Genomic DNA, 24,739 nt, shown 5'->3' on the forward strand with positions numbered 1-24,739 from the left:
TAGGGTGGTTCACTGAGAGCCAGATTCAGATTCATTCAACATAGGACCAAGAGCAGAGCTTCTCTGAACTTGATAACAGAAGAGCAAAACGCCCTGCAGAAGTAACTGAAATTCAACTCCCAGAAAAATAATGATCACTGTCTCCCTTTCTACGATTCTGAATAGGGCAGGGGGCTGGGGTTAGGTATGAAGGTTATTTGAGTAAACCAAAGTGACCAAGTTCCTTCATTCATTTGTTCACTGAGTACCAACTACATGTAAGGTATTCTATTAAACACTACTCAGAATACAAGGATGTTGGGTGCCTGGGTGACTCAGTCGGTTAAGCATCAGACTTCGGCTCAGGTCATGATCTCACAGCTTGTGGGTTTGAGCCCCGTGTGGGGCTCTGTGCTGACAGCTCAGAGCCTGGAGCCTGCTTTGGATTCTGGGTCTCCCTTTCTCTCTGCCCCTCCCCTGCTTGTACTGTCTTTCTCTCAGGAAATGAATAAACATAAAAAAAAAAAATTTTTTTTTTTTTGAAAGAATACAAGGATGAAACGGGTTTTATCTTCAAAGGTTCTCTAGCCAGGACCCCATCATCCTCTTTTAATAGAGTAAAATTTGAGAACATGAGCCTAATGCGTTAGAAATCTAAATACCACCCAGTGTCACCTAAACACAAGAGTACTGGGTTTAAGCATTACAAGCAGGATATATCACTGCAATTGTCTAAACAAATCAGCAGTCTTCAAAATTATTAACATGACCTTCCCTCTTTTCTGTTCGTTTTCTTTCTTTCTTTCTTTTCTTTCTTCTTTCTTTTCTCTCTCTCTCTCTCCTCCTCCCCAACTCTCTCTTGCTTTCTACATGGATTACATTATCATTTGCAATATTACCAATTGCTAGGCCACTTAGATGCTTTAGTGTACTCTTAGGAAATTATTCCTGGTAATGAAATTCTTTTCATCAGTTCCACTTTCAGATTTGCAATACAGGCTTGTCCTTTAACAATTAAGTGTTCTTTTCAAAAAAATATGCAGCAGATGTGGCAAAACAGAAATGTAATATTCTTGGAAGTGGGCTAGTTTGGGTAACAATTCAACTTTCCTTTTTCGTACTTGGACTTTATTCTTCTAGTAATTTCTCTGTCCATATCAAATTTTCAAAAAGGTCAAAGTTATCATTTTGTGTAATTAATTCTCAAATCTTCAAACAAAGGTCAGTTAAATTCTTGTTATATCTTTTCAGGTTTTTGTAGTTAGGACTTATTGTACTTGTTGATTGTTGTAGTTGTAGTTGTTGATTTATGTTTCCCCTAATCTTTTCTGGAATAGAGTATCTCAGTACTTTCCATCAGGTTTTCCTAAACACCAGCAACTTGTTTTTCAATGAATAAACTTAACTCAATGTCCTCTCAAAGGTCTAGAATGTCTCTTAAGTTCCAGTGCACAAGAATAAGACAGAAAATATCTGAGGAAAGTGGACTTCGAAGTCAATCCAATCTGGGTTCCATGTAGGCTCTGCCCCTTCTCCTGGGACTCTAGGTAAATTCCTTAATCTCACTGAGCCTTAGTTTCCTTATCTGTAAAATGGGGATAAAGTGCACATTGCAAAGTCACTATGAGAACTAAGCACAATACAAGAAAGCAGAGAGACTGGTGTATAACAGAGCTCCTTAAATAATTTCCCTTTGTTTTCTTCTAAAAATGACCACAATAAAGCTCAGGATTTAATCATTAAAGCAAACTGTGAGAGATGCAAACCATTCAGATCCCCATCAATTTTTCTGACATTTTGATATGTAGAATATTTGACACTTCTCCTCTTCTAAGTGGAAAAAGCACCCCACGTAAGGGAAAATGAAAATCGGGGCGGGGGGGGGGGGGACACCAATAATTTCATAATCCCAGCACTTATGACAGTTTCCATTTTTGTCATGGTCTGGGTTTTATACCAAACGACCACATTTTCTGCAGAGTTGCACTCGGCCTGTGCTTAGCATGGCATCATGTCTTTTAAGGTACTAAAAGATTTATTCCAGGTGATAGTGGGAAGCTGCCCTGGAGGAAGGAATGGAAGGCTGCGGAGGTGTTAAAGTTCTTTTACATTGTTCAAGCCTTTCTCCAGCACAGAAACTCCACAAAGAACTCCTCTGCAGTGTTCGTTACCCAGGGCGGTTTCTTTAAATTGTTTGACGTCAGAGAAGGAATGCTATAGCAACAGTCTGTCAAACTGGAATTAACTCAGAAGAAAGATGGGGGTGGGGAGAGGAAAACTGCTCCCGGGCGGTACTGACTTCAGAGGAAGCAAATTGGATAGTTGCATTCATTTTATGACATTTTAAACCTAAAACACCCGGAGAAATGTCGGGGGGGGGGGGGACAGTCGGTTGAGATGCTTTGTGTGATGTTTTAACTCACGCCGAGATGAGCGACTTGCCAGGGTTATCTGAAAGGCCTACTTTCATCAGTGACGATAGTAACAATAACTTCCAAGTATTGATCATTTATTTGGAGGCAGGCTCTGTGCAAACGGTGCCTCATTTAGTATGTCACCACCTTTATGAGGCAGGTATCACTATCCCTATTTTGCCAATGACCAAGCTGACTACCTGAGATGTACACGATCAACCGCCCAGCGACGGTAGAGCTGGGCTTGCAATACAATTTTGTAGGACTCTGGACTCCAGTTGACTTTCTTCCACGGAGAATTCCAGACTGTTAAACCTAACGGGGACTTGGGGTCTTCTAAGTCAGCGCTCCCCCGCCCCCCATCCTGCCACGAGCAAAGTGAGGCTTCTATGGTGCCAGGAAGGAAACCGGCCACACCACTCGGGCGCAACTCAGAAGTGTGCTCCGGCGTCCAGGCGCCACAACGACAAGAAAACGAAACTGCCTGGGAATTAATGTTTTTCTTCTTCTTCTAGCAGGAAACGAGAGAGAAAATAGGAAGCAGAAGCTGCGCGCGGCACCCGCCGCCTTCGCCCCCCGTCCCCCGCCCGGGCGGCGCGCGCTCCTGGGTGTGCGCGTGGCCGCGGCGCGTCCCCAGCGGGCCCGCGCGCCTCGTGCCTCGCGCCTCGCGCCTCGAGCCACGTCTCCGCCCCGGCCCCGGCGCGCCGCGGAGTTGGCTGCTGGGCGGTGCGGGCCTGGGTGTGGCCGGCGGATCTCGGCAGCGCTGGTCTCGGCGGTGCGCTGCGCTCTGCACGCCGGCTCCGCGCACGGGGGGCTGCTGAGCGCCCCGCGGACCCAGCAGCGGCCGGTCGACGCGGAGCCCAACTCCTTTCAGGTAGGCGGCGATCGCGCGAGCTGCATCTCGTGGGTGCGCCCCACGCGGGGGCCCCGGGCTTCCCGCAGGGGGCGTGAGGCGCCGCGGGGCCCCCGTCCCGGCGGAACGCCGCCGGCCGGTGGCGCGGGGCTGGCCGGCTCGGGCGTCCCGGGCTGCCGGAGCCTGCCCGGGAGGGACGGGACGGGCGCGCCTTGGTCGCGCTCTGCTGCCGCGCGGGGGCCAGCTCCTCGGCCGCCGCCTCGGGCACTTCCTGGGGGGCTCGTACCGCTCGCTCTGGGAAGCGAGGGAGCGGCCCATTAGTCCTTGGCCTCCAGACCCCCAGACCCCCAGACCCCCCAGCTCCCTCCCCACGCCCCGAGGCCCCTCAGGAGGATTCAGAGCGCGAGCTCGTGGTTGCCCCGAAAATAGCGGTTATTCGGGACTGCCCAGAAGGGTTATTGGGTGGAGAGCTCTGGGAAAGCTCATAAAAGTTTTCCGCTTAGTGCTAAAAATGAGACTAGTGGTTTCGTGTTAAATTTATTTTGGAAATGATATGTCCATTATTGGGGAGGGGGTAGTGGATAGGAATTCTTGTAAATTCTGAACATGGTAAAATGTTTTTCTTTTCTCTCCACATTCTTTTTCTCCTTCAAAACATAAATGATTGCCTTCTACTTTGATGTTTATTGCTATACGGTAAGGCAAGACTGAATTTCCAAAAGTTTAAAAACAGACTTGAATTTGTTTATAGAAGCGATGCTTTGTTATCTTGCCTCTGTCTTTCTCCCCCTTTTCTCCCACTCCTTCCCTTTCTCTTTTAGTAGAGGATGTGGATACATCTTTCTCTCTTTCGGCCACGGACTGAATAGCTCGGCGGCGTTTGGATAAAGCACCCTACTGGGAAGTTTTCTTAAGACATTCGAGATTTAATTGTTGGTCAGAACGCTTTATTATCATTCCTTCTTAGTGTTGCAAACTGAGATTGTGACCTTAGAGTACATTTTCCTAGAACACCGAGCACACACTACTTATCTAGACGTGGAGGAAAAGGACGGTTTGGATACATAAAATTGTATGCTTCGAGTGTCTTTTCCATTGTACATTTTAAGACTCTTTAGTGTGGGGCTTTTTGTTTATTACTGATCCTAGGCTCTGAAGGTTTATTGTGTATTTCAGTATTTGGCTAAAGATCATTTTAAGATTTTCCATGTTGCATTTTGGTTTGCAGATGAATTTGAAACTGAAATGGAAACTTTTAAAATACCGTTTTATTGAACGTGGTTAACCCTCTTGTGCATACACATTTATAAAATTATAAAATTGGTTAATGTGGCTTGCAATACATTCAGGTTCATCTCTTTGTGAGCCATAGGCATTATTTTGGTGGTTATTCTGAGTCATCGGTCTTTGTTAATCTGTAGAATTACTTTTATTATTTTTTCCAGCTTTACTGAGATATAATTGACATCTAACATGGTAGAAGTTTAAGATATTCAGCGTGTTGACTTGATACTCATGTATTGCAAAATGGTGACCATAGTAAGGTTAGTCAACACATCCATCACCTTCCATAATTACCTATGTGTGTATGTGTGTGTGTTTAGCAACTTTCAAGTATAGAATAAAGTGTTAACCATAGTAATCATGCGGTACCATGCATCCACAGAACTTTCTTATAACTGGAAGTTTGTACCATTTGATCAACATCTCCCCAGAATTGTTTCTTTAAAGTCATTGGCGCTTTAGTATGTCAGCACATATTTTTACACTTTAAAAATAGATTCTGGGACATTTTGAAAATTGAGAATTGGAACAAAGTATCGGACATTTTTCTGCCCTTAGCAAGTACTGCCTGAGATGGTGTGATTTCTGATTTTTTTCAGGCATGTTACGAAAGTGCACTGTGTCACTAGTTTCTTTACCTTGCTGACTGGTTTTGCCTGTATTTATTATAGGAACTATTTATTTGACATTTCTTCTGGTCCAGGGGGTGATGCTATACATTTTTCTCTTTATGTCTTACATGAACTTGGTAAAGGGGACATTATTCAGTTCTAAAGGTAAGGAAACTGTGCCCCTGAGATGTTAAGTAACTGCTGATGGTCGATGTAGCTGTTAAGTAACTCATCTGGGATACAAGGCCAGACCTCTCTGAATCTGAAGTCCACGTTCTTTCCTCTGTGCCACATTGACTTAGTGCCAGGACATGAGGAATGACCCTCAATTACTCGTTAGCATATTTGTAAATTTTCCAAGACATGCCAGAGATACAGATTTGTTTTTCTAGCATTATCATTACTATCCGTCTGTGTTGTTATACAGATTCTCATGTCAACCATTCTCTTCTCACTTCTTTATTCCTGGTTAAATGTCTGGCTCAGGGTTCAAGACCTCCCTCTTGCGAGGGCAGATTTTCTCCTGTCGACATTAATAGGTGGTGAAAGCTTGATGATTCTTCCAAAATAATAACCCCCTATTAATGTGGGTTTTCTAGAGCCGTAGATACAACTATTTTGGAAGGTTATACACAGTATGGCAATCTATTTTGGACTATGGGAACCCTCTGAGATTCCTCAAATTAAGCCAGATGATATTTTGATAGATGTTTACCCCTGCAGTTATCCTGTCTCTACTACAATTTCAATTCAGTTTCTGCAGAATCATTTATATCATTATACAAACATTGTTATGTCTCTCATCTTAAAATTATTTTCTTGATCCAGTATTCTGCCCCATTTCTCTGGCTCCACTTTGAGAAGGCATAATTTTTTTTTTTTTTTTTTGAGAAAGCATAATTTTTTGATAGAACAAAAATAAATACAGGCAAGGATAACCAGAACGTAATTAGTCATCTACAGGGGGTGGGTAGGAACTGAGTAGAAGGCAGTGGAGGGAACAGCACTGTGGCAATTATATCTTTTTGTATAGTTTTGAGTTTTGGAAACTTGTTTATGTTTTATATGTTCAAAAATAAAATTAACAAGGTTGAAAGCAAAAACCTCCAAAATTGAATATAAACAGCAACAAATGAACCAGCTATATTTCAATGAATAACATGAACTCTCTGAAGAAAAGAAGAATCCAAGTAAGTCTTTAACACAACACTTGGACTATCTACCCTTAATCTAAAGATAGAAAGGACTGCAAAACAACAAAACCAACTTGAACCTGGTATAGCAAACTGGTTTTTTATGGTTGTAGGAAAAAAAGCAGTTCTTGAACTATTTTGTATGTGCTGTAGGAATGAGCAAATGAGTAAATTCATTGATATTTTTTGAGGTAGGGTTTACACTGTGGGAGAAGGGAAATAAAAATATGGAGTGGAAGAAGACAGTGAAACACTCTCTGGTGTTGGGTTGGAATTAGAGTTATCATATATTTCCTAGCTCTGCCTGATGAACAGGTGTAGACAGAATGGCACCCTAGTAGCAGTGAGCACAAGTAGTGCCCATATCTAAGTGGCTGGTTCCAGGGCTGGGGCAGGGAAAGTAGAAGACGAGCCTAGAACACAAAGTAAGGAATTGTTCTTCAAAATGGTGGTGGCATATCAAAAGGACATAGGAACTAGCTTGAATGGCTAAATCTGGGAAAATTTGAGCCTCGAAATGAATAATGATAGTAATGGATTGTAACCTATGGAATAAAATAAGAACCCACAAGTTCATGATAAATAAGGGAAAGGGGAAAGCACTCTCAAGTAGACTGCCAATAAAAATGTAGAAGGAGCAAGAGAATTCATAAAGTGACTAGCTTGTAACCACCATGGTCACGTTGATTCAGGCAAATGTTACTAATGGAGAAAGTTTGATGGGGAAAGGATATTAATACAGTTTCTAGTGGTCTCTCCAGAGGTTAATGACCAAGGGGAAAAGCAATAACTTCACAGTACAGAAATCTGGCAGACACCATCTCAGTGAAGCGATCAGTGTTAATATCACCAATAGTGGGATAAACAGATTCTTCCTGGTGTGTTTGGACTGGGGACATCAGTATTTTTCTAAAGTGCATAATCAAAATCTATGTAGAGGAAACAATTGAGGGACCTTAATTGAGGGCCATTCTACAGAGTTACTAGCTTGTGCTTTTCCAATATGTTAATATCATAAAAGACAAAGGCAAAGGAACTGTTGCAGATTAAAGGAAATTTAAGAGACCTGACAGTAAAATCCAGTGCATAATCCTGGATTGGATCTTGGATTGGAAAATCCAGTTGATCTAAGACTATTATCAGGACACTGGCAAAATTTGAATATGTACCAAATATTAAATAATAGTATTACATCACTGTTAAGTTTCCTGAATATGATAATTGTGCTGTGGTTATGTAAGACAGTGTCCTTGTTCTTAGAAGATACACAGTGAATTATTTAGGACTAAATGGCCAGAATATCTTCAATTTACTTTCAAACGGATGAGCAATAAGAATTATTATATATGAAGAAGGAACTTGATCAAGCAAACATGGCAAATATTAACAATTACTGAATCTAGGTGAAGAGTCTAAGAGTATTCACTATACTACTTTTTTCTTTTTCTTTTTCTTTAATTTTATTTTTTCTTTGTTAAAATTTACCTCCAAATTAGCATATAGTGCAACAAGGATTTCAGGAGTAGATTCCTTAGTGCCCCTTTACCCATTTAGCCCATCCCCCCCCCCACAACCCCTCCAGTAACCTTCAGTTTGTTCTCCATATTTATGAGTCTCTTCTGTTTTGTCCCCCTCCCTGTTTTTATATTATTTTTGTTTCCCTTCCTTTAATGTTCGTCTGTTTTTTCTCTTTACTTTTTTCAACTTTATGTTTTAAATTAAAAAAAATGGAATGTTAAAAAATAAAACTTCAAAAAATAATAAAGTTACTTTGTGTCCCAAAACAACAAAAACATTTTTGAAGGAGTCCATGTAAGCTGTACCTGCTCAACTCCCCTCTTGTTCTGAATTCGTTCCAGAGAGACTTTATCCTTCCTGTGCTGAGAAGAGGCCATTCTTCTCAAGGTCACCAGCAATGTCAGTCCTTCCACATTAGATCTCTCAGCTGCATTTAACTCAGGTGATAGATAACTTCTTCCTATTGAAGCATTTTTCCCTTGGCTTCTGGGACACTGACTGATTTTCATCCTGCTTCACTGGCTGTGTAATCTCCTCAGTAACTGGTGTCATCATCTACCCAGCCACTTAGGCTAACAATCCTAAGAGTTCTCTTTAATTCTCCTGTTTCACTCATCCTACATCTGTTCCTCCATTGGCAATTATAATGGGTTGTGACTTAAATATTATTTCAAATTTGGCTGTATTTTATTTCTACTGCCACTACCCTTGCCTCAAACCACCATTTTCCCTCGCCTGGACTACAGCAGTAGCCCCTAACTGGTCTTTCTGCTTCCAGTCTCAGTCAGCAGAACCAATTGCTATTAGATAAAGTCTGAAGTTTTACTGTGGTCTGAAGGCCTACATGATTACATGCCCACCCACCTAATCTCTTCTGCTTTGTGTACTCCCCTCTAGCCTATCATCTCTGCTGTTGATTCTGCATGCCAGGTTAGTTTGTGCCTCAGGACCTTTGCATTTACTGTATATTCTTCCTGGAATGCTGTTCTCCCATTTAAGGCATGGCTCATTTGATCATTTTATTCAGGCTTTACAGATTAATTTATTTAAAAATAGCCTTCCTTGTCACTAACTTCTTGCAGTTTCTTTTCTCTTGCATAGTACTTATCTGTACTTGAAATTGTCGTTTATTTATGTGCTTTATTATCTGTTTCCTAGACAGATATAGAATAAAGCTCCATGACAACAGGACCTTTTGTTTGTTTTGTTGACTGCTAAATCCCTAGAGCCTGGAATGTGCCTGGCATGTGGTTAGAACTCAGATATTTGTTGAATGAATGAATAAATGCATAGATTAATATTTGCCAACTTTTTTTTTTTTTATTTAATACTATTTCAAATGGAGAAGACTGTCTCAGAGAATCCTGTAATGTTAGTGCTGTTTGAAGTTTCTTGGTGATACTGCTTAGCTTCTCTGGAAGTTATCAAGTTGTCAATTTTCTCAGCTTCACCTTCCTTTTGTCTGCCCTCTGGTGGAGGTAACACAGATAACCAGCAGAGGAGAACAATAGGTTACTAGGAAGAAACAAAAAGTGAAGAACCTTGACTACAAACTGGATAATTAACTTCTAAATTACAAAGATGTAAAAAATTTTAATTTTTGATAAGCCTCTCAATTCACCTATTAATATTGGAAAGATTGACAAGAAATGGCAATATTTGGATTTCAAGAGATATCTAGGATGAAGAAAAAAACCTATTTATCACCAAAATGTTTTGATTACTTAACATAATTCCTGTTTAAATATACTTCGTTCTATTAAAATATTTTTAATATTTTTCCACTTTTAGTAATATTAATATTAATTTCAGTTCATCTTTTGACTTTTCCGTATGTCAGTAACATATACCAATGGAGAAGCCAGTATTCAAACCCCAACACTAGAGGGACTAGAAGCAGTCTAGACTAGAGGCAGCACTCTTAATATTTATGCTTCACCACAGCCTTCCTATTGTGCTGTGATGAACAATATATGTTCCTCAATACCATTTTTCCAGTATGCATTGTGGAGAGCCTTCTAGAATTGCTGAAAATTATCTTATTTAATTCGTTTTGAAGTGGCAATCACATTAAATGATTTTAACACCCATGTGCTACTGACTTGCTAAAATAATGTAAATTTAAAGTTTCTCTTAATGTCCATCTTTAATATTTAAGGCAATACACAGCTTAAATTACTGCCCCCTTCCCCATTTTGGCTTTGCAGGGTTGTTTCCTGTGCTGTATAGTTTTTACCAAGGAAACTTAATATATTAACTTAATATATTAAGGGCAAACACCCACTGAAACGCTTATCTTAACAGTTGGAACCCCAGAAGGGAGCATTTGTTCAGGGGTGTCATTAGTACTGGCATCTTTGCAAGTATTTAGAGCTCTGATGTTCTCATCTTAAACAGCTACATAATATTTCATCATATGGTTATGCCACATCTGCTTTGCTGTTTTATGTTTGTAATTTTTTTTGCAATTTTTTGTTATATAAACAATTGGATAGTGACTGTCCTTAAACATTCATTCTTACTTATTCAGAAATACTGTGTTTTTAGAAGTCTTACTGTTTCTTCTTCATCATCTAGTTTTTTAGTAGCTATGGAGAAATTGATAGAATCTGTACCACATAGAATGAGAACACTACTTTGGAATAGACAAAGATGAAGACAGTGGTTCCTATGCTCAAAGAGCTATTTGTCTCTTGGCTTGTGTATAAGAATTTCTGATACTTTTGTTATGGTTACATTTAGCAATGGCTTGACTCATTTTTTCCCCTTCAATTTTTATGAGTTCCCCACCTACACACCATTACCCTGGAATTGCTTAACGAATGAAAATTGGGCTTTAACTATTTGGTTATGTGAAATTAAAAATCCAGTAATGCAGCTTAAGCAGAATGAGACTTTGTTGTCTAACTGGCATAGATTATACATTGTATGTAGGATAGTTAACAAGGCTTATAGTGACCAGGTTTTTATAAGGAAGTAATTTAAACATTTTTTATTTGCTAGACTTCTGTAAATTAAATTATGTGCTTAATGGAAAAATAGTAGACATTGAAATTGAAATTCGTCAACAAGGGATCTTCATTATGTGCATTACTTATGAATTGGGTCTCTGGGGAAGCTGTTGTGGGGGAAGGAATAAAATTTTTGAGAAAATGTGGTCTTGGAATGCCTGACTGGCTCAGTTGGAAGAGCATGTGATTCTTGATGTTGGGGTTGTGAGTTGGAGCCCCTCATTGGATGTAGAGATTACTTAAATAAGTAAATATTTAAAAAAAAAAATGTGGTCTTGTGTCCATGATATGAAAAGCAAAAACAGTTGATATTTAAAATTTTTAAACCTTAGATATTAATTTTTATGGTTATATGTTAACCTTTATGGGAACTAAAATTTATCAACAAGGGATTTCATTATTTCATTAATTAATGTGCCACTAGGGAAGCTTTTGGGGAAAAAATACTTAAAAACAGAGAAATACTCCTCTGTGACTTAGGATATAAAGAAGGGGAGACATGTTCATACGTAAATTTCACCCATGGTTTTGTGCTAACTTTCAGTGAGGAAACAATCCTTGTAAAGTTTTTAGAGATGATGGTGAGACATGTTGTGAAGGGATGATGAAACATAGGAGTAATGCGTGTTTCCTTAATGCTGCTGAAGAGTGAGCTATATTGGTATATGTGATAGTGAGTGTTGCAGGATGAAAACATCAGTAGGAGAATCAGAGCAATAGAATAAAACCAAATGTGTCTAAATGTAAAAAAAAAAAAAAAAAAAAAGGAAACACTGTTCAAGCCGCTTGGGAGAGATAAGATGTATTGATGGAATTTGAGAACATTAGTGGTCCTGGAGGGAGTTGAGGATGGAGTGGAATCACGAATAGCTAGTGTGGGTTATTAGCTGTTAGTCTAAACCCAGGAAAGCAATCATATGATGTTTTTGTAAATAAAGTGTGACCTGAAGTAGCACTCGTGGATATCTGTTCGTCTCAGACCAATACCACATAGGTGTATTTGCTTTTTAATTATTAAGAAAAAGTTTTACTTTGTGCCTAGGCATTATGGCTTTGTGTTAGAAAGAATGAAAACTGTACTGAAAGAAAGACATTGAGTGTTGTACTCTATTTCCACTTATTGGTAACTTTAAGATAATTTTACTTTTTAATTTTTTATCAAAAAAATTTTTTTTAATTAAGTTTATTTATTTTTGACAGACGAGTGCGAGCATGCGCTGGGGAGGGGCAGAGAGAGAGAGGGAGACAGAATCCGAAGCAGGCTCCAGGCTCCAAGCTGTCAGCACAGAGCCTGATGCGAGGCTCAAACTCATGAACCATGAGATCATGACCTGGGCTGAAGTCGGATGCTTAACTGACTGAGCCACCCAGGTGCCCCAGTTTAAAATTTTTTTTTTAATGTTTACTTATATTTAAGAGAGAGAGAGGGGGACAGAGTGCAAATGGGGGAGGGGCAGAGAGAGGGAGACAGAATCTGAAGCAGGCTCCAGGCTGACCTGTCAGCACAGAGCCTAATGTGGGGCTTGAACCTGTGAAATGCAAGATCGTAACCTGAACTGAAGTTGGACACTCAACCCACTGAGCCACCCAGGTGCCCCTAATTTTGCTTTTTTAAAAAACATATTTTACTTTTACTAAAGCTGTGAACACATAGAATTATAGCTATCTTTCCATGAATATGTTAGTTGCACATCACATTTTGTCCTGTGAAGCCAAATTAGCAAATAAGCTAGATCATGATGCCTGTTGGGCACTTACAAACATTTGTTGGATGAAATGCTGATCGCCACAGTTGTCATATTTATTTTAAATCAATTTGATTTGCAAAGTCAGTCAAAGTTTTTTTATTATTTTGAGGGAGAGAGAAAGAGCCTGCACGGGCCACTGTGCAGGGGAGGGGCAGAGGGGGAGAGAGAAATCTCAAGCAGGTTCCATGCTTAGCACTGAGCCCAACATGGGGCTCTATCCCATGGCCCGGGGATCATGACCTGAGCTGAAATCAAGAGTCAGATGCTCAACAGACTGAGCCACCCAGGTGCCCCCACAGTTGTCATATTTTCATCCTTTAGTGGTAGGATTCATTTAAACATTTTTTAGATATAACCAAGAGTAATACATAACCAATTCTGGTAAATATAAGGGGTTTCTGGTCTAAGACTGTGTGACGTAGTGATACGGAGATGAACCATACATGGTCCTATAAAAAAAATCCAAGAGGTAATAATACTTGAGTGAAGTCATAAGAGAAAAGATAGTCTGAAAAAGTTATGATTTACATAATTTATTTTCCTAATGTTTGGTTCAGAATCTTAAAAATACTAAAACCAGAGGCGTCTCAACTTAGAAATGGTAGGACTTAGAGAAGTCCTTTTAGACGAAGTAAAAGGAAATTCCCTGCCATTTTACATAGCTGCCAGTGAATTTATAGAACTTGTTGCTTTAAGAGGTAGTACAGCTAAAAATATAAGCATACTAAAAATGGTTTCAGTTTAAGGGAACTTAGTGTGGTGAGTTCAGCCATTTTCTCAGGAAACATTCAATTTTGGTGACATAACATCCTAAATATGTGCTGTTTCCACCCTTACATCCTAATATAATGATTATTACTTACCTTTCTCATGAGAAGATGAACTTTTCTGATTGCGGTGGGTCAGTGCCTGTACCTAATGTAAGTAGGTGTTAAATACATGTTTCTTGAGTAGAAGAATGAATCACATGAGTTGGATTGACAGTAGGTTGGGACAGTGTTCATTTCTTACGTGTTTTAGAATTATAGCTAAAAATAATAGGAATAATGCAGGAAGAAAAACCTTTTGAAAGATTTTCCCCAAATGTTGACTGGAAAAAAGCTAAACTTATTCACTTAAAGCTTCCATTTTCTTTCTGTATATGGATGTAGGATACACTAAAAGAATGGAAAAATATCCACTCTATATTTAAAACATACACTCTACATTAGGTTTTCATGTAATAGCTGATATTATTATAAGCTTTGTTACTACCTTTGTCTCAAAGACTCCTTCCCTTTTCCTTGATTTAAAGGATACTTTGTATAATTAGTAATTTAAAAATTAAACCCAAGGAATTTATGATTAAACACTCAGCTTTTATAAATGGCAAATAGTCTAAAACACTACAGGTGTCACACGTATTTATAACACAAATGTAAAAATGTATGGGAATGAAACAAAGTCTGTTTTTAATTCCATGAATTCCTATCCATTTTTTTTCCCTTTTACTCATGACATTTTATTGGGTCATGGAATTTACTACTTCAGTTTAGATTTCTACCAAGATGACAAATCCTGTTCAATGACAGACCCCCTGATTCTTATCCAAAGTGTTCACCTCAGTGCATCTGTTTATGATTCTTCGATGAAGAATTTGTTTTCTTGTTGATTGATTTATGACTAGGTGTGGCCTGATCTTGTTGTGACTTAAGAAAATTTAATCACAAGTTCTTAAAACAAACAAACAGACAAAAAGCCATAAAGCTTCATTTGGCATTTGAGCATCTAAGGCCCTTTTTATTTTTATTTATTTATTTATTTATTTATTATTTTTTTTTTTTTAACGTTTATTTTTGAGACAGTGAGAGACAGAGCGTGAACAGGGGAGGGGCAGAGAAAGAGGGAGACACAGAATCTGAAACAGGCTCCAGGTTCTGAGCAGTCAGCACAGAGCCCGACGCGGGGCTCGAACTCACGGACCGTGAGATCATGACCTGAGCCGAAGTCAGATGCTTAACCAACCGGGCCACCCAGGTGCCCCTCTAAGGCCCTTTTTAAATTAATTCCAGAGGTACATGAAACACAGGGGGTCTTTTTCACATACTTTGTTACTTTAACGAAGATTAAAAACTTTTCAAGTATCTCTTTTTTCAGGTGTTATGGGTATTTCCTGATAGAAGATAGCTGGTTCCTAAGCCATCCTTCCAACTCTTGAGTTTATTTCATTCTTATATTTCTTAAAGAGTAAAGCAAGACCAACTACAGGTGGATTGTTTTAAAGAAGGCAGTGGCTGCCAAAATAAAAAAAAAAAAATCAGGTTATTGATAAATACATTATTTCCCTTGAGGAAAGGGAAGCTAACACCTGAAATACATCAAGAAATTGTTAACGATTTCTTTGTAAAGGCATGGTTAAGTTGTATTTGAAAAATAGGAAATTTATATGGGACCTTGTCTTTTTTCTCTCTTCCCATTCTTAAGCCATTCCTCAGAAAAAAAAATTCAAAAAATTTTCACCATTCAGATATGGGAAATAAGTCTGCTCTATTTAAAAACTGATAAGAATGGGAATGATTTTTTCTATAATTATTCCAACAAATATATTTTTTAAAGCATTTAGATGTTTTGTTTGACCAGGAAGATAATATAAATGCCATTTAGCATTTTTAGGAACTTCTTAATGCATGAACAAACACATTCTTGAACTTTCATCCAATCAAATGGTTTTAGATTGGTTTCCTAGGTAAACAAGAGTTTAAACTTGTGGCTCTCAAACTCTAGGAGGCACCAGAAACACCTGGAGTGCTTGTTGAGCACTGAACAGCAAGCTCCACCCTCAGAGTGGGAAAGGGCCTAAAAATTTGTGTTTCTAGCAAGTTCCCCAGTGCTGCTGATGCTTCTGGTCCCCACACTTTGAGAACCACAGCTTGGGCTATTTAGTTAATTAGTGGTTATTAACCACGTTTCTTCCCTCACGCACCTGAAAGGTATATATAACATTAAAAGCTTCAATCTAAGACTCAAGGCATTGGGGTGGAGGTAGGCAGCGTGCTGGGGTGTGCCAGGAATTGATGTCTTCACAAGGTGGGTGTAGTTTGAGAAAGGCCTTCATGTGAATGGATGTTTTCTCTCTTACCCTGTTTCCCACCTTGAAGCTTTTTTCTCTCCTCCGCACTCATTAGAGTGTCTTGGTGTACATAGTAGGGGATAGGGATAATGTTTTCTCCTGGCAGACAGAAGAATATAGTCTCTAGAGTTTCCAGGGAGGGATCTTCAGTGCTTCTCAAGGAGTTACGGAGAGAACAAAGTGGTTATGTTGCAGCATAACTGAGATGCTGAGCCCATGACAAAAATTCTTTCTGGTAATAATTGTATTTTTCTCTTTTGTTTCAAGTATTTTGTATTATATCTGTTGATCCAGATAAAGATATGGGCCTGAGTAGTGTTTCTGGTTAGAGTGTCTTTGTATATTTCCCTTGCTGGGCAAATTAGCCCCTACTTAAATATCCAAGGGCATTTTGTGAATGTGTATATTTAATTCCCAAAACAATCCCATGGGGTATCTCCACTGTACCGAAGAGGAAATCGAGACTCAGAGCTGTTAAGCAATTTCTGGGATCACACAGTAAGTATAATGTGAGTGAGTCAGCAAGCTCTATTAGGTTGTATGAACTTGGGTAGTGCTGTAAACTCTATAACATGTAGTTTCCCCATCTGTAGGATGGGTATGATATTAACCCCTACCTACTGAGGTCAATTTGAAGTGCTCAAATGAGTTACTATGAAGAGTTTTGAACAGTGCATGGCACATAGTGCTCAATAAATGCCATCTCTTGGTTGGCTAACTCCTACTAACTCCTCAGTTCTGGGGTTGTCCTAACTTTGTGCCAGGTAATCTTCCTCTTATATACTATAGGTCAGTAGTCTCTTATCCATAATTTGGAGATCCAAAATGCTTTGAAAACTGCAGTGTTTCTTTGTTTTTTTTTTCATAAATTGTTTAGTGGCAAAATTTTATGTGATTTGGACTCATTTTGTGCCACAACATGGCCTGAACTAACATGAAACTTGCTAGTCTATTTTTCCCCCCTAGTTGTGAGTGTGCTTATTTTTTTTTTAATTTTTAAAAATGTTTTATTTATTTTTTGAGAGCGAGAGACAGAGACAGAGCATGAGCGGGATGGGGCAGAGAGAGAGAGGGAGAGGGAGACACAGAATCTGAAGCAGGCTCCTGGCTCTGAGCTGTCAGTGCAGAGCCAGACATGGGGCTCAAACTCACAAACCGTGAGATCATGACCTGAGCTGAAGTTGTACACTTAACCATCAGAGCCACCCAGGTGCCCCGTGAATGTGTTTATGTTTTGCTGCAGAAATACTCCTTGATTATATGGGGTGCTGCCTCAGGGTCCCATTGGTATGTTAGGCAGTATATGGATACACCTTTTTAAAATCTGAAAACTTCCAAATCTGAAACACCTGGTGCTTCAGCTTAGGGTAATGGGTTACGGACCCATGTAAGCATGCGCATAAATCTTTTTCCTGCTTAACTGTGAACTGGGGAACTGTCCTACTCATGTGTACTCATTGTACATGATAGGCATTCAGTAAATGTTTGGTGAAAGAATGAGCTGTGCCACAACATACCGTTAGGTGAAGGGAAACAGACTGAAGAGTGGGATCTTATTTTCTGGAACATAGACAAAACAGCCCGCCTTCAGTTCTCAAGAGGTGGAATTTTTTACTTTGGGGGCACTTAATTGCGATGAGAAATTTGCTAGCAAAAAAAAACCAAAAAAACAAAACAAAACAAAGAAAACAAAACCTTGATGCCCGTGCTACAGTTTCAGCAGCTCTAACGTTAGCTCTCACTTCAGTTTTTCTGTTGTATCCATCCATTTGCCCCATGCAGCTCCAGGTTTTTGGCTAACTTCTTGTAAAAGCCACATGGGAAGATCTGTATTTGGAATACTTGGGGTGGATAGGCAAGTATGTTTTGTTGTTGTTGTTTTTTATTTTGAGAGAGCGAGGGGCAGAGAGAGGGAGAGACAGAATCCCAAACGGGCTCCGCACTGTCAATGCAGAGGTTGAAGCAGGGCTTGAACTCATGAAGCACAAGATCATGACCTGAGCCAAATCAAGAGTGGTCCGCTTACCCAACTGAGCCACCCAGGTGCCCTGCAAATGTGTTTTTAAATTCCATGGTAAGAATGATCATAAAAGCTTTGAATACCTTACCTAATTGATTATGGGATTAGGGTTGGGTTTTGTTGTTGTAGTTGTTTTTTAGCTTTACAAAGTATAGAAATTATAAAGACTACAAAGAGAAAAGTAGAACATTACAGAATTATAATAGCAGCCTTGAATTTTTCGGACGAATAGACATAGTAAGCAAAAGTAGTTTTATGCTTAAATTTAAGTACAATTTAAAATATTCTTTCATGCCTTACGAGCTTTCATGTGTAGTATGAAAAATATTAGTAGCTAAAAAATACTCCTATTTCCTTGTCTCATAGAGATGAAGATGGTTGTTCACCAGTGTAGCAATATAATTGTACAGGCTACATAATGCCTTGCTTTAGTAAAAATTCTGTGGACATTTTAAGAAGTGGAGAGAGAAGGTTGTTTGAATTATACAACTGTTTTTTTTTTTTTTTTTTCGATTTATTTAATAAATTGGCTTGGATACAGTGACTCCTTGGTATTTTTTGATTATGTGTAACTGGCACAGCTGAACTTTTAAAAAGATAACCAATATGCTGCTTTCTTCTCAACATACAATGCTTTCACTATATAATAATTTCAATTGTGTTAAATGAATCCGTTGTTCATGTTGAAAAGAACTTGGTCAAGAAGTTATGGTAACTGAAAGACACTGCTTATATTAAACTAATTTCGATTGAATTATTAGTTTAAAACTGCTTTAGTCTGCAGTTTCAGTACTACTTCAGAGATTGTAATGAATAGCTCCAGTGTGACCTAGCGTAAAAAAATCCCCATTGGTGAAATTGAGAATTACATTCTACCCTTCTGATGTTTTTTGTTTGTGTGTTTTGTTCTTGGTGTGTGTGTGTGTGTGTGTGTTGTGTTGTTTGTTTTGTAAAGGAATGTAGTTGGCTCATAGATTATCTCATATTCCTCTATCTTTCCTTCCTCCCAGGAGGGAAATTTCTTGACCAGTTGGCTAAAGATAGACCCTGGGAAACCAAAGTATTGAAGAAGGTGAATGGGGGTGGAAGGAGTCCACAAAAAGACAGAAAAAGAATAGTGAGTGAAGTAGAAGGAGGATCTAGGAAGTTGGGGTGATGAAAGCTGTAGTAGTAAAGTGCATAAAAAGGGAGTGTCATCAGTCATATTCAGCAGAGAAGTCTAATGAGATGCCCTTTGAAAAGAGGCAGTGTGGTAGGGTAGTTGAGATCCTGGGTTCCATGCTTGGATTCAGTTCCCAACTGTGCCTCTAATCTTAATAAGCAAGTTATTTAACCTGTCTGAGCCTCAGTTTATCTTTGGCTTTAAAAAAAAAAAAAAATTAGGTAAGCTCTATGCCCCATATGGGGCTCAAACTCATGACCCTGATCAAGAGTCACACACTTTTATGACTGAGCCAGCCACGTGCCCCTCTTTTTGTCTTTATGTCATTCCACTTCTACTATGGTTGCCATTGGACTTGAGGTATGTTAAAAGATAAACTGAGGCATATTAAATATTTTAAGACTTTTTTTAAAGCAAAAATCGATTTAGTTTGGGCAGTGGTAGGGCAAGATTTTTATAGAGCTGGAAGCAAAACAAGAAAATTATTTGAATAGTTGATTAGCTTCTGTGGTTTCCCTCTTTGGAAGGCCTAATTGGCTGCGATTGGTTGTCCTTAGGTTTTGACTTCTTAACCTTGAGACAATTACAGGCTTAGTTTTGGTTTGCTTACGTAGTATTCTGTATTAGAACCACCTCAGTCTAATAGCCTCCTTGTTTAATTAGTGCAAGAGTTCGATTAACTATAAAATATTTATTGTGGATCCATGTGTGACTTACTTTTATGTATTTAAATTTGGTTGCTTATTGATAAACATAAATACCTGTAAAGCAAATACCCAAATCAGGAATTCAAAAATTAACAATCACTTGTAACAGCTGTACTTGGGTGCTTCTCCCTTGTACTGTTTTATCATTACCTTGAAAAACTTTTATTACATATGTACGCATTCCTAAACAATGTATTTCTTCGTTTTAGTTGTTTTTGAGTTTTATAAAAAGTATAATGCTGGCATGTGTCTTCTGGAACTTGTTTTCCCCTACCCCCATGATATTATTGTTCAGATTAATCTATATTGTATACAACTGTAGTTCATTTGTTTTCATTGCAATAGAATTCAACATGAAAACACTGTAATTATCCATTCTCCTGTTGGTTGGCATTAGTGTTTTAGTTTATTGCTATTACAAGTAGTACTGTATGAACCCAACTCTTGAGCAACATGAGCACATGTACTTGAGTTTCTTTTAGGGCTTCTATACCCAGAAATGGAATTAAATCTTTTTTTCTTTTTCCTTTAAGTAAACTCCATACCCAGTGTGGGGCTCGAACTCACCACTCCAGATCAGGAGTGGCATATTTTACCAACTGAGCTAGCCAGGTGCCCTCAGAAATGGAATGGTCAGATTGAAAGATAGACACCACCTTTGCTAGATATTGGCCAAATTGCTTCCCGAGAGTTTTCCCACCTGAATGGAGTTAGCATTTTCCCCCAACCTTGCCAATTCTGGGTTCAGATAAAATTTTATCAATCTGATAGATATGAAATAGTTTTTTATATGCATTGCCCTGATTACTGAGGTTGAATATCTTTTCATTTGTATATTGGCTTCCACAGTTTTTCCTGTTGTGATTTGCTGATTCGTATCTTTGTACATTTTTCAATTGGATCATTGATCTTTTTTTCTTAGTTTGGAGAATTGCCTTTAAACTCCAGATGCTAATCCTTTATCTGAATTTTAGCTTGTAATTATCTTTTCCCTATCTGTGGCTTGGTTCCCCCTCTCCTCCTGCCCCCCTCCTCCGTAGAAGAGAAACTCTTCTCATCATGAATACACTGTCCTTACACAACAGAAGATGCTCACCCTTCTAGCTGACCTTTTCTCCTCTTCTCAGCCTTCTTGTATGCATGGATCATTGTAAGAATTATTGTCAACAGTTGTGTTTGTGGGTAGTGGTGGTGTGCCGCAGACCGTTGGGCTATTCAGTAAGCCTTGAGGTTGATTCTGCTCTCATATGTTAGAAGCTTTAAAAAAAACAGCATAGAGGCGCCTGGGTGGCTTAGTTGGTTACGCGTCAGACTTTGGCTCAGACTTTGGCTCACGTCGTGATCTCACAGTTCAGTTCGTGAGTCTGAGCCCCACATCGGGCTCTGGCTCCGTGGTGCCACTGCGGAGTCTGTCTCTCTCTCTCCACCTCTTCCCTACTCTATCTCCAAAAAGAAAATGTAGCATAATTGTTGTCTCTGCCTTCAGCTTTGGGGCTGTTCACTACATCTGAGTCCTCAGAAGTCCTACTCGGTTTTCTGTTAGGCACATGACCAGCGTAGATGAAAACCTTAATTTCTGTCTATAATCACTTCCATTTTTTGGTCATTAATTCATGTAAGGTCTGATCAGTGAAAGAGTATGTTTTGGTTTACTTCTCAGGTTGGATTCTTGATTATTTTAAACTTTAAGGAAGATTTGGAGTTAATTTATGTGGCAGTTGGCCTGGCCATCCCAATGGAGAATTTCTTTAGTGGTGTGTGACTGTTTTATTTTACTGGTTTTCTTTCCTCTGTCATTACTTTTCATATCCCCTTCCCCCAACCCTCAGGTTGAATTCACAATTAAAAAAAAAATATTTTGCCATTTCCTTGATTTGTTATTAACTGTGGCTGTAAAGTAACTGCAGGAGGGCCAGCAAGTGGTTGGATGACTCTGTTGTTATAGTCAAACATGTGCCCTTGAAGACTTACTTGGCTTTAGATCTACAGTTTGAGGGAGCTACTTACTAAAATTGTACCTGATGCAACAGTATTGTTCTCAAGAATTCAGAACTTTTATAGCCATAATCAATACACAGACCGACCACTTAGGTTGTCCTTTAGCCTTTCAAAACATAATGTAGTAGGATTTGGGGGTGTCTTACTGATTTTTAACCCCAGTCAGCCTCTAGGCTTGTATGGAAGTAGTTTATAATCTAGTTTATGCTAGATCTTCTCTTTATTGGTATTTTCAGGAATCCAGCAATTGTCATGTGAGAAGAAAAGATCAACAGAAAGCTTGTGTAATCAAAATAATCCTTTCTCCTTAGTGACAGAACTAATAAGTTGGCTTTAAAGAGTGAAAAATTATGGGGCACCTGGGTGGCTCAGTGGTTAGGCGTCCCACTTTGGCTCAGGTGGTGGGTTCAAGCCTGCATTGGGCTCAGTGCTGACAGCTCAGAGCCTGGAGCCTGCTTCCGATTAGGTCTCTCCCTTTCTTTCTGCCCCTCCCCCGCTCGCTCTGTCTCTGTCTCTCTCTCTCAAAAATAAATAAAAATATTAAAAAAAATAAAGAGTGAAAAATTATTTCCTCCTTTTAGCAGCAGATGTGGAAGAGGGGGGAAGGCAGCTTGAACATTTCTTTTTAGGCATCCAGAAAAAAATTATGGTCTTCTGTGTAGGGGAGGAAGAATAATTTTCCCTTTACCCTTCTGAGTTCTTGACCGAGACCCCCTGCAGTAAAAGATAAATGAGAAAAACAAGTTTGTGAACACGTATTTCTCTGGTATACGAGGGAGATTCCCAGGGAAAAACTCCCTTAGATAGCCCAAGGCACCAGTTTAAATACCGTCTTCAGCTAACCACCAAAGAAAGTGTACCAAGTGTACCGGTGGGAGTGGATGGGGAGGGGCCAAATCCTGGAGGTTATCAGGAAAAGCAAGGGTAAACAAGGGTAAGATTTGTTGTGCAGATTTAAGCTGGTGTGTTCTCCGGTGGTTAAGATTTTCTGGTGATAGAGTCCTCTTTTTCTTCCTAGGAGGAGAGGGAGACACCCTTACAAATGGAAATTTTCTTTATAAATGTAAATTTCCATTTCAGAGGGGTGACTTCTCTTTTGTTTTCAGTTTCTCCTTAGTTTGCTCTTTCTCAGAATAATCCTATGCCACATCCTTAGGCCATATTTGGGGTGGCATATTCTGCTAGCTTTCATTTGGTACAAACATCACAAGGACTCTGATTTTTGCCTCTTAGAAGCCTTTCCAACACAGTCCCTTGCCTTATAACTGCCCCTGCCTTTTCCATGATGACTGCTTAATCTTACCTGAAGTTGGCTGGGCATGAGTGAGGCTGAAGAATTTATATTTCCTGTGAAGAAATGGGGTTATGTATAGGCAGCTCTCTTTGAGAGTTCATAATGAGGACAGGAAGAGGAGTATGAGTGATAGTGAAATGTCAATCAAGGTGTTTTGTCTTTCTCTCCTCCCTCCCTCCTCCCCCCCCCCCTTTTTTTTAAGGGAGAGACTTGGGCATGTTTAACCCTGATAGAAAGGATCCAATTGAAAGTGAAAGGTTACCCACAGGTGGTGGTTTGCTAGGTAAAAGTGAGGAATTACAACTTTACAATAAACTAAGCTGTTAACACCTAAATATACTGACTAATCTTAGCTTTCATTAAGTTCATTCTGATATAATATGAAGTCTGCAGTGTTACCTGGAAGTATTCCTGCGAGACACATTGAACTTGAGTATCATCTAGCATGTAGCTCTAACTTCCAGTCGATTGGCAGGATAGAGGATGGAGAAACAAGTTCAACAATAACATAAGGAAGTAAACAGAATGTGAGTCACTGTATAGGACAGTGGCTCATTCTCTCCAGTAAGTCAGTATTCTAGGGGAAAAAAAGAAAGCAGGTGGTGGATACTTTTAGATGGGAGAGACTTGAGATGTAGCCAAATGTACTACATAGTCCTTAATTGGATCCTATTTTGAATAAATCAGATGTAAGATAGTGGTGGAATAATTGGGGAGATTTGAAAATGGACTAGGTATTAGCTCCTAATTAATTACTATTAATTTTGGTAGATTGTTAGTTGTTATGGTTAAATAGAAAAATGTCCTAATATTTTTGGAGATATATGCTGACGCATTTCAGAGTGGAACGTCTTGATGTTTGTAATACTTCAGCAAAAATAAGGTAAAGTAAATACAACAATATTAGCAACTTGTAAATCACGTGGTGGGTATTATGGGTGTCATTATAACTAATATCTTTACCTTTTTCTGTGTTTGAAAATCATCCTAAAAGACTAAAACAACGGAGGAAAAATGAGAGCATGAATATTCTGGAAGAGAGCATCAGAAGTGTAACATTACTGAAAAGATGATAGATAGGATTTAAATCATAGGTGGAAGAATTGGACCAAATGACTGAAAAGTCAGTTGCTCTGTCTTAATAGAGGGGAAAGAGAATGTGATGAGTCAGTTATGTTTGTGTGGTTTTATATATTTAGTAGTAGAAAATTGAAAGAGTTCATGTCTGATGGCTTCTGCTTTCTCTGTGATGTAGAAGGCAGTCATCTGCAAGAGGGGGTATGAAAGGTCAAAAGCTTAAAGAGTTCAAAGGAACTGAAATAGTTGATGGTAAGAGTAGAAGTGATAAAAAGCTGCATAGGCTGTCGGGTGGTTTTGAGGGCCTATTTGAGATGGGTAAAATGAATTTGTAGTGTCACTAATATGCCCTGTTTGACTTTTTCGATCAATGTTTGGTCACTTCAGTACTGGCTGAAAGAAAGTAAGTAGTTGGGTTTATGAAGGTTGTGATTTTTGTCTGTTGAGTATGACAGAATAAAAGGGTGGGGTGCTGGCACCAACCACCTAGGGTGCTGGCAAGATTGTTGATCAAGTGCTGGATCTGGAAACTAATCCGTATAAGGAGGAAAATGCAGTTTGCAAGTAGCGGATGAATAAGCTCTGGGGGTCTAATGCACAGCCTAGTGACTACAGTCAACTGCACTGTGTCGTATACTTCAAAGTTGCTAAGAGTCTCGATCTTACATGTTGTCTTTACAAAGAAGAGATGGTAATTGTGTGATAGGATAGTTAACTCCTTGGTAATCATATTGCAATGTAGAAATCACATTCTTTAAAAC

The 24,739-nt window shown here is 39.1% G+C and overlaps 1 protein-coding gene across 1 annotated transcript in view; it reads left to right on the top strand.

Moving 5' to 3' along the window:
• Window positions 1-3,077: 3,077 nt before the first annotated feature.
• The window catches only part of GNB4 (G protein subunit beta 4), a 59,526-nt gene continuing 37,864 nt past the window's right edge, over window positions 3,078-24,739 (top strand). The window contains exon 1 of the mRNA XM_042903399.1: window positions 3,078-3,267. The gene's annotated coding sequence lies outside the window, so the exon portion shown is untranslated. The remainder of the gene's footprint in view (window positions 3,268-24,739) is intronic.

Source organism: Panthera leo, chromosome C2, assembly GCF_018350215.1.
Source record: "Panthera leo isolate Ple1 chromosome C2, P.leo_Ple1_pat1.1, whole genome shotgun sequence".
NCBI classification, from domain to species: Eukaryota; Metazoa; Chordata; class Mammalia; order Carnivora; family Felidae; genus Panthera; species Panthera leo.